The sequence below is a fragment of the Crinia signifera genome, chromosome 1 (assembly GCF_055691185.1).
Source record: "Crinia signifera chromosome 1, ASM5569118v1, whole genome shotgun sequence".
Classification (NCBI taxonomy): Eukaryota; Metazoa; Chordata; class Amphibia; order Anura; family Myobatrachidae; genus Crinia; species Crinia signifera.
The window spans coordinates 119,582,621-119,592,560 of NC_139217.1; the positions used below are offsets into that span (position 1 = coordinate 119,582,621).

A 9,940-nucleotide genomic window follows, 5' to 3' on the forward strand; every position below is an offset into this window, starting at 1 on the left:
CACTGCGTGCCCTGAACGGGGGATCTTCTTCATTCAGGAAACAATCAGCATCTACGGCGGACATAAAGTCCTTGAAGGTGTTGCCATCATAGATTCTTAATTTGGCTGGATACAGCAGGGCAAACTTTCTCTCCATTTTAATAAGTTTTGAGCACACTGGGGAAAACTCTTTCCTCTGCTTCGTCAGCTCGGCTGAGTAATCTTGAAAGATTAGTATATTGTGGCCCTCCCATTTAATATTTCTATTTTTTCGGGATGCTGACCAGATCAGTTCTTTATGTAAGTAATTGAGAGTCTTAAATATAACTGTTCTGGGCCTTGCTTCATTCTGAGGTCTCTGTGGGCCGAGCCTGTGCGCCCTTTCAATCACCATATCTGTTCATCTATCTTTTATATCTAGCAGCTCTGGCAGAGAGGTTTTGATGAAGTGAAATAAACCTGGGCCCTTCATGCTTTCTGGAATGCCTACCAGACGTAGGTTGTTCCGTCTGGACCTATTTTCCAAATCTTGTATTTTGTTCTGCAGAAAGAGGAGATCTTTGGATTGCTGCGCTACCACTGGCTTAACCTCAGCTATATCTTGAAAACATTCACCCAGTCTGCCTTCTGTATCTAGAACTCTCTTTTGTAGCTGGGCTAGCTGTCTATTAATGTTTTCAGTCTGCTCCTGAAATAGTGGTAATATGGCTGCCCGGATCGCCCCCACCATGTCCCCATACGTGACTGGTGCTTGTAAGTCAGGTATTACCGTGTCTTGGTATTCCTGGGTTTCCAGGGGGTATTCCTCACGTGGAGCGGCAGTTGGTGAGGCGCTGGGTGTTGAAGCGGGTGATGCTCGTATGCGCTGAGGTAGCGGGGTAGCCTGGCGAGATGGACGCGTGAGCTCCTTAGTTGGCGCCATCTTGGGAGTGGCGAGGTCTGCGGCCTTCTGACGCTGTGAGCGGGACTTCGATCCTGGCATCTCCGCCAGAAATCTCTCCATGTGCTGCCGGGTGAGTGGCAGGGAGCGGGCAGTGTAGTTTCAGGCGGTGTTGGAGGCTGTAAAGCCGTGGGGATGTACTTTTTTGCCGGTCAGTCAGCGGAGCTCCGTCCCTTGCTTCCTCACATCTAGCTGCCGGAACCGGAAGTCCTGTCTCTCAAGTTAATGACCACCATGTGGAATAATGATGGGGATGGATAGGGCTAGATAAATTATACTACGATGAGGTGAAAAATTAATCATCCATAAAAAAATATATACCATGTAGATTTGACAGTTTATAAATATAGAGTGGTACATCTAGATACATTTAGATAAATCATGTCAACTAGAGTCGCAGTATGGGATCAAACATCTCAGCTATTGGCCACTATGGTCATCTGTGATGGAAAGCTGAATAAATTCTCAGCTTACTCAGGCTGGCCATCGCAGGGTAGGAATCTGCTACGGAAACGGCATCTTGTGATGCAGTTCTTGCCCTCTCCACTCCCAGAAGACCGGGGTGACACTGACAGTTGCCTGTGTGGTTTGTCAGTGAAAACCACATGCACGCCTAACCTAATGGTATGCACTTTCTTTAAAAATGCATTTTCATTGTTGTAAATCATTCTTTATGGCAGCAACCAAATATTAATCTTTAACAGCAAAGAATCTGCAGAGGTATTTAAAAGTGACCCAACTGTGTTTCCCAGGTACTCATCCAGGCATTAAATTCAGTGTTATCTAAGATAGCAGTCACGCACCATTTATCCACTTTAGCACATCAGCTCACACTATGGGGTAATTCAGACCTGATCGCACTGCCGCAAATGTGCAGCGGCCAGTGATCAGGCAAACTCTGTTCCGCTGTAGTGAAATCCCACCTTGAGAATTAATATGTACGCCATGCAAGTGGATGTGTACACCTTCCGAAACCCTTCATTACAGGCTCACCAGCAAATTATTTTTACCACTGAGCACCAGTCATTGCAAGCTAGGAGCAGCCAGAGGCTGACTTGAGGGAATACGGACGGAATGAATACAGGCATATTCAGCCTGCTGCTGACATCACAAACCCACCCCTAATACGCTTGGGCCCGTCTGCATTTTCCCTGACACTCCCTTCATTTTCTCTGGCAAGCCTAGCATTTTTCTTCCCATGAAATTACTATCAGGTCGTATGGTGAATATGGTGAATTTGGTGAATATGGCCGGTATTTCAGCATAAAATACTCAGGCTTATTTGGCTGAAGCCTTTACGAATCAATCAGATCCATGCACGCTTCCATGTGTAATAAAATAAAGTTCCCCCAAATACCAGGCAATAACCAGCCCCCGGACTCATTGGTTCTGGTTGCAGAAACACAGTGCGGAAAAAAGCTGGGGTCCCCCTGTATTTCTATAACCAGAACCATACTCTTGGCCCTTCTTTGTTCCCAAAAAATGATTAGAGGTCCCCCATATTTTGTAAACTAGCATTGGGATCAAACAGCCAGCTGTGTCATGTCACAGCCAGGGGAGACTTTTGAAACAAGCTCCCCAGGGCAAAACATGTTAATTGTGGCTGGTCAGCACCAACCAAGTCCCTGGGGAGTGGGGAATCCCCCAATAAAGGTGTCCCTCTTCCAGGGGAACCCTGGTCCGGGGCTGTCCCCAGTGCCGTGTAAAGTGTAAAAAATAAATAAACATTGGGTTTTTTTTTGGTGGAACTACAAGTCATAGCAAGCCTCCGCTGGGTCTTGTAATTCTACAAAAAAAAACAATGCCCTAATAAAACGCACTGATTTAAATAAAAGTTTCATACACACAATATTCACACATACTTACCTATTTTGCCAATTAGGTCCGGTCCACTTCTCCAGTAGAAATCCATAGGGGTACCTGTGAGAATAAATTATACTCACCAGCTCCTGCAGCGTAGGTTGCGTCCACTTTGTTTCAAGAAGGCAACCACGGGTGTTCAAAAAAACAAACCAAGTAGCCTGACACCATATGAAAATGAGGAGCCACTAGTGTGTTTATACTTGCAGCTCTTCCCTGAGACTGAGGGATTTCCTGGTGATGTCATTCACTGGGTCCTCCCCCAGCCATGCGGCTGATGTGTGACTCCATAGACTCCTATGTTAAAGATTAACATGGGCGTCTATGGTGGGAACTGCCCATGGATGTTTATTTGAAACATTCAAGTTTTGCCATGTATTCACTATATTTCAACTTCCAGGGGATGACCTGAATATTTTGGGCCTGAATCAGAAAGGATTGCATATGATAAGCTGCTTGCATTTGCGATCAAGTCACTTCCTAACAAATTTTTTAACAATTTTTTTTATTACCAGTTATTTATATAGTGCACACATATTCCGTAGCACTTTACAGACAATATTTAAACATTGACATCAGTCCCTGCCCCATTGGTGCTTATAATCTATATTCCCTACCACATGTACATCACATGTAGACATTCTAGGGCAGTGGTCGCCAACCCATCGCTCGTGAGCTACTGGCACTGTAGCTTGCGGTAGCGATCTGGGTGGCTTGACCACTCTGCACCTGCATGCCCGTCCCTCCACATGTCAGGTAGTAGTATCATATTGGCCCCACCCCTCACCACTAACCCAGACCAGCGAATTGCAGGATTTTTAAGTCTTGCGCTGGTGGAGATAGTTAAAGATTAAAACGGCTGCTGCCCAGACCGGACTGGCATTAATGACAGCTCCTGTGGCATTCTCCCTCTGTCAGTGTAATAGCCCTTTTACAAGGGGGTTGGAGTGAATTGCGCTGCTGATTACAAATAATTTAACAATAGTACCACACTGGTTTGGCTGAATAAAGATGAGTTCCGGACACACTGTATCTTTTTTAGAAATCTTTATCTGAAAACAATATATAATAATAATAATACATAAACATACAATATATAAAAACAATATAAAATATAGCTAGAGTTGGGATCCCAATTAATTAGCTAATTAGCTTTTGGTAAATTTTCAGCAATACACTTTGGCCCTTATTCAGATCTGATCGCAGTACACATTTGTTCTCAAAATGGGCAAACCCATGTGCACTGCAGGTGGGGCAGATGTAACATGTGCAGAGATTGTGAGTTTTGTGTGAGTTATTTTGATTCTGTGCACGGTAAATACTGGCTGCTGTATTTTTACACTGCAATTTAGATTTCAGTTTCAACATATCCCACCCAAATCTATCTCTCTCTGCACATGTTACATCTGCCCCACCTGCAGTGCACATGGTTTTGGCCATTTTGAGAACAAATGTGTACTGCGATTAGATCTGAATAAGGGCCTTTGTCTCAGCAGGATTATGCAGAAGAATCTGCAGATGATGGTAGTCTGCAGTATCAAATGGGGGGAGTGGAAGAGTCCGGTTTATACAGAGTATATTGTATATGGACTAACCGGTAGGTTTGATTGCAAAGGTAATAAGTCACAAATTACAAGGGCGGGGGTTAAAGGGGACAGCTGTTCCAGGCCCTGATGAGTGGAGGAGGCCAAAGCCACCCCCCCTCCCCAGCCGCTCAGGCGTCCAGCCTCGCCACCACCCAAGTGCTTGGAGCCTAACCGCTCTTGGAGCCCCCTCCCTCTGCTACTCAGGTGTCCAGTCTCCAGAGAAGTGAACCCTTAGTGTTGCTGTTCAGCGGATGGGTGGGGGTACAATAAAGAGGTCATTATATTGCACATCTTGCCAGCACTACTTCCTCCCTGCTCTACACCACTACTCCTACCCTCCCTGCTCTGCGCCACTACTGCCGTAATCTGATCAATACTGTATTGTGTTGAAAATGTCTCTATGGTCCATAAAGAAATTTTTCAACACAATGAAGTATTGATTTGATTACACCAGACTCTGGAGTGCCAGATATATATATATCCCATGTCCAATGTTCCCTCTAATTTTACGAAGACTGTGTGCGGCAAAAGATTTTGGCTGTGCAACTTTGGAAGGAAATTAAAAATTTTGTATGTCACTTATATATAACTGGAAAATGACATTCAGCATTTGTGTTAACTTTACTTCAAAATGATATTAAACATTTAAACATTCCAAACACAGCACACAATGTAGTTAATGGGTGAAACACACATGAATTTAGTCCACAACTGCAAAAAGTTGACCACTGCTTCTTTGTGCGCTCTGTTGTAATGTCTCTGCGCACGCTCGTAGAGTTGTATGCACGCGCACGTGCACACAGCTTAGAGGGAACACTGCCCATGTCCCAATAGCGGAAAAAATGGGGGATGTAGCCTTGCAGGAGTGCCATGAGAGTAGGTCATACCCACTAATTTCGCCATTGTTTGCTCTTCAGGAGGTTTATTTTGCCTCAAGTAGCTCACGCCCCAAAAAAGGTTGGAGACCACTGTTCTAGGGTAATTTTGTTGGAAGTTTGGATTGTGGGAGGAAACCCACGTAAACACAGGGAGAATATACAAACTTCGCACAGTTAGGGCCATGGTGGGATCAAACCCATGACCTCAGTGCTGTGAAGCAGTATTGCTGCCATTGCTGTTTGCATTGTATTCTAGATTGCGGGCACATCATATGGTTACAAGGGCAGTTCTTGTTACCTGCTATTACTGAAACATGAGTAAAAAGTCTGCAGATTACACACATTGCAGAAAACTAGGAAAGATTTTATAAAATCAGATGAAAAGGTGAGGTAAAGTGCATACCATGTTGGTGATCCAGGTAGGATACTGCACACAGAGCAAGTCTATCAGTTTTTCTAATGAAGAGGATTAGAGGTAAAGGCAAAACCCTTCTTAATGTTAATCATATTAATCGGTTAAATAAAGCATAAGTAATACTAAGGAACATATGCTGCTTCTTTCACAAAAATCAAACAAACCACTTCAGGGAAAAGACACAGCATACAGCAACCGTGGAGCCTGAGAGGGAGATGTCATTTAATTTGATTAAGTGTAATCTTATACCTTACTAACTGCTTGGGTGATATTTTAAATGTAAACTAGATAAGGCCTGATGAAAGTAAATTTATTTTAGAACAAGGTAGCCATAAGAACGTACAGAGTGTAATTTATTAAAGTTTTATGCCCAGTCTGGGACACGTGTGATGTACTAAAGGCCAATAACCCTTTGAGTTGCTGTGAGCGACGCTGGCACTTTTAACGGATATTTTGAGGATCTAGCACAGCAACGTTGGCATTCAAACACCAGGATGTTCACACAATGAATACAATTTTAAATAATTCTAGAACTATAAATTTGTCTAGACCAGACTTGCTGGTGGGATTCTACATTTCCTTTTGTTTATTGAAATACAATCTCTATTGTGTTTCTGATCATCTCATTAACAGTATTAAATATTATAATTTTCTTATTTTGCATTGAGTAATTAATGTTTGCCCTATGAATATTTCCTAGGTAGCATTCTACTGGTTATTTATACTTCTATTGTCACTGTATGCACAAAGAAATGTTTCAATTGTGCATTTAGCAAGTACAATTGTGTTATTGATGTGGGATACTGCACAAGCTTCAGTTGTTTTTTTGGCATATGTCACAGATTCAGTTACTTCAATCTGTCATATTAAGGCACCAACTGTTACTTTCTGCAGCAGATGGATGGGCCAGGCATACAGGAACGGAAAAAATGTGATTTGTTTGTATAAAATTACTGTTAATTAATTAGTGCAAAGTCTATTATAGAAACAAATAGGGACATATTCAATTGTAGCCACATGGATGAGTCCATCTGCAGGTATTACCCTGCACATTAATCTCAGAGGGCAGACTTTTCTTAGCAGCCTCTGGAAAGACACTATTGAGGGCTTAATGCGCATGGAAACCCATTGATTTTGCGTTTTCCGCAGACTTAATGCATTAGTGAGTTTTAACTCCTGATTTACCGCACAGGAAAAGGCTATTTAATAGAACAGATTTCCCCATGCAGCACAGTAAGTACCTCACAGAGGAGCAGATGTATTAATCCAGGTGAAGAGATAAAGTGGAAGGTGATAATGCACCAGCCAGTCAACTACCAACTATCATTTTTCAAACATAGCTAATTGGCTGGTGCAAATACATTGGGTGACATTTAATAGGATGCGCATTATCGCATTTTTGTTGCGAATTTGCATATTTAATGATATGCGAATTACGGGCAAAAAAGTGCGATAAAGTGCGATTTTTAGTCATGAAAATGTGTGGTTTTTAGTCATAATAATTTGCGAATTTGAGGACATGTGCGATTTTGTGTTATTTTTTTTTTTTAAATGGCGGCCTGCTGGGACTTGTAGTTCACCTATTTGGGGGTGATGTAAACATATCAGGCTGGCATGCACAGCCCACGGACTCCGGTGACAGCCCTGTGCTCATGGTGAGCATGATGTATGTAAAAAGTGTCCCCCGGCTGTGGCATGACACCACAGGCTGTTGCCGCATTTTGCATCTCATTAAGTATGCGATGTCGGACGTTTTTTGTGAAAATATCGCCCAAATTTTTTTTGCATCCTATTAAATGTCACCCTTTATCTCCAGTTTATCTCTTCACCAGACTTTATACATCTGCTCCTCTGTTAGGTACTTACTGTGCTGCGTGGGGAAATACTTTCAATCATTTTTTTATTAAAGCATATCATGGCTTATGAGTAGATTTGTGTAACATTAAATTGTAAAAATTGCAATAAAAAAAACAAAAGTTTCTATAGAACAATATAAAACAGTGATTAACAAAAGCAGACTTGTACAAAAATAGTTGAATATTATTGTTATGACAAAATTCTGCATAAAATCTAAATATGTACCAAAGATAATCTTTTTTTTTTCTCGACTGTTGACAATAAAGCCCCCATACACACTAAACAATACTGTCTGCAGCTAATATACTGTAATTAACATTATTGGCCGTGGGTGGCCGATATTGTGTGTACACACTGAACAATATCGGTAAACAATATTGTTCAGTGACATCACTGGAATCTGCAGGTCATTGGCTTTGAAGCCAAATTGAGCTGCATGTTCAGTAGACAGCAGGAGTGCGCATTGTTACCGATATTTTCTGTACACACTAGCCAATTTAGTAAAAGATTTCCCTCAGAAAGCCCCTTCTCAATGGTATATTTTTCTATATTCTCATATCCCCTATATATAGTGTGAATGGGGCTTAAGTATAATACACAAATACATATTTTAATTAATAATTCAATGTGGTTATTTATATTAAATAAGATAAAATACTGTATGTGACTCTCGCTGTTTTTGCCAAAGCAGTAAAGATGTTTACAAGGTGACTGGGTGGTCCCCAGCCAATATTCTCAGACCATATCAATTAGTCAATGAAAGCTATTGTGTATTATCTTATGTGTTGAAAGAGGTAACTTTGCAAAATAGCTTTCCCAAAGATCAAAAATCTCCCCCCCCCCCCCCCCCCAAAAAAACCTTACAAATTTGAAGTATAAGAAATATAATTAAGTATATACCATAAAACTATGAACAACTCCCCTTCCCCATAACAAAACATTTCTTCAACATCAATAATTCAACCAAGGAATTAAGGAGGGTTAAACCCGGTTCACCCTGTGTTTAATGGGTGACCAGGGTTTGGAGTGAAAGGGTCAGACCTGGGATCAAAAATATCCTTGGTCCTACCTTGGATTGCAATCTGAAACATTGTTGCCTACCCTCCTGCATTCTGCAGGAGACTCCCTGAAATAACAGCAATCCCTCATTATGGTGTGTACACACTTGTACAATTTAGACTATATTACAATTTAGACTATCTGCATACAATATATACAATTTCAGTAGCGCACGCAGGGGGGGTTTCTGAGTACCCATGATGATCTGAAAGAGCCAAGACACACTGCGCCAGGATTATGCACATGGTAGCACTCATTACACATTGCAACACACCGTAATGCACATTACAAATGCGGTCCGGCAGCCAAATGATGACTTCGGTTGCTCTGATAGGCTGGCAGTCAAGCGCCATGTTGCAGGTGAGCACGCACCGTACAAGGCAATGGTGACAGTGGGTAGTGAATGGTCATGCGCTGCACCCCTACTGGACCCAGCGCACTAGGCTGTAGCCTGATCAGCTCATTGGTTTGTAAGGCCCTGGTCCCCTTCCTTTAGTTTTATTAATATTTAACATTCCCCTCCCTGTGGTTTTATTTGTATAAGTTTTCCAGCCTTGACAGCCCCCCTGTAAATATTTGATTTATTATTTCTGTTATATTTTCAGTTGTTTCTGAATGCCCACCCGTTATATTTTTAGTTTATTTCTGTGCCCACCCCCCATTATATTTAGTGATTCTAATCCGCCCTTCCCCTGTTATTATTAGAGTTATATTCTGCTCCCCTCCCCCTGTTATATTTACTGTTATATTATGTGCCTCACCCCCTCCCCTTAAAATAACTTACCTTTGGCTGCCTTTGCACATGCTGCTCCCAGCGTGCACCGCACCTCACTGCTCAGCCTCTGATCAGACAGGTTTCACTTCCTGTCTGAGTCTCGGAGCAGTGTCTTCTGGGACCCCATTTAGCAACAGAGAGCCTTGTGATTGGCGGGATAAGGTAACTAGGTCTACAAGCATTAGGTCGACAAGCATTAGGATGACACCACTAGGTCGACATGCATTAAGGTCAACTTGACTGAAGGTCAACATGCAGAAAGGTCTACATGACTGAATGTCGACAGGAGTCAGGTCAACAGGTCATTAGGTCAACACAAGCATTAGGTCGACATGGGGAAGGTCGCTAGTGAAAAGGTCGACATGGGGTTTTCACTTTTTGTACCCGAATGTCGACACAGTCCACATGGACATAATTTTAAGTGCATCGCATTGCTCGCGATGCTTCGGGCACACTATTTTATTCTCCCACCACACCCTAGTGCAGGGCTGGGCAACACCGGCCCTCCAGATGTTGATGAACTACACATCCCAGCATGCCTTGCATCAGTTTCAGCATGGCCACATAGCAAAACTAATGCAAAGCATCCTG

The 9,940-nt window shown here is 42.4% G+C and overlaps 1 protein-coding gene across 1 annotated transcript in view; it reads right to left on the reverse strand.

Annotated features, from left to right (window-relative positions):
- SPMIP2 (sperm microtubule inner protein 2) overlaps positions 1–9,441 on the reverse strand; it is a 62,994-nt gene extending 53,553 nt beyond the window's left edge. The window contains exon 1 of the mRNA XM_083157017.1: positions 9,359–9,441. The gene's annotated coding sequence lies outside the window, so the exon portion shown is untranslated. The remainder of the gene's footprint in view (positions 1–9,358) is intronic.
- Positions 9,442–9,940: the final 499 nt, after the last annotated feature.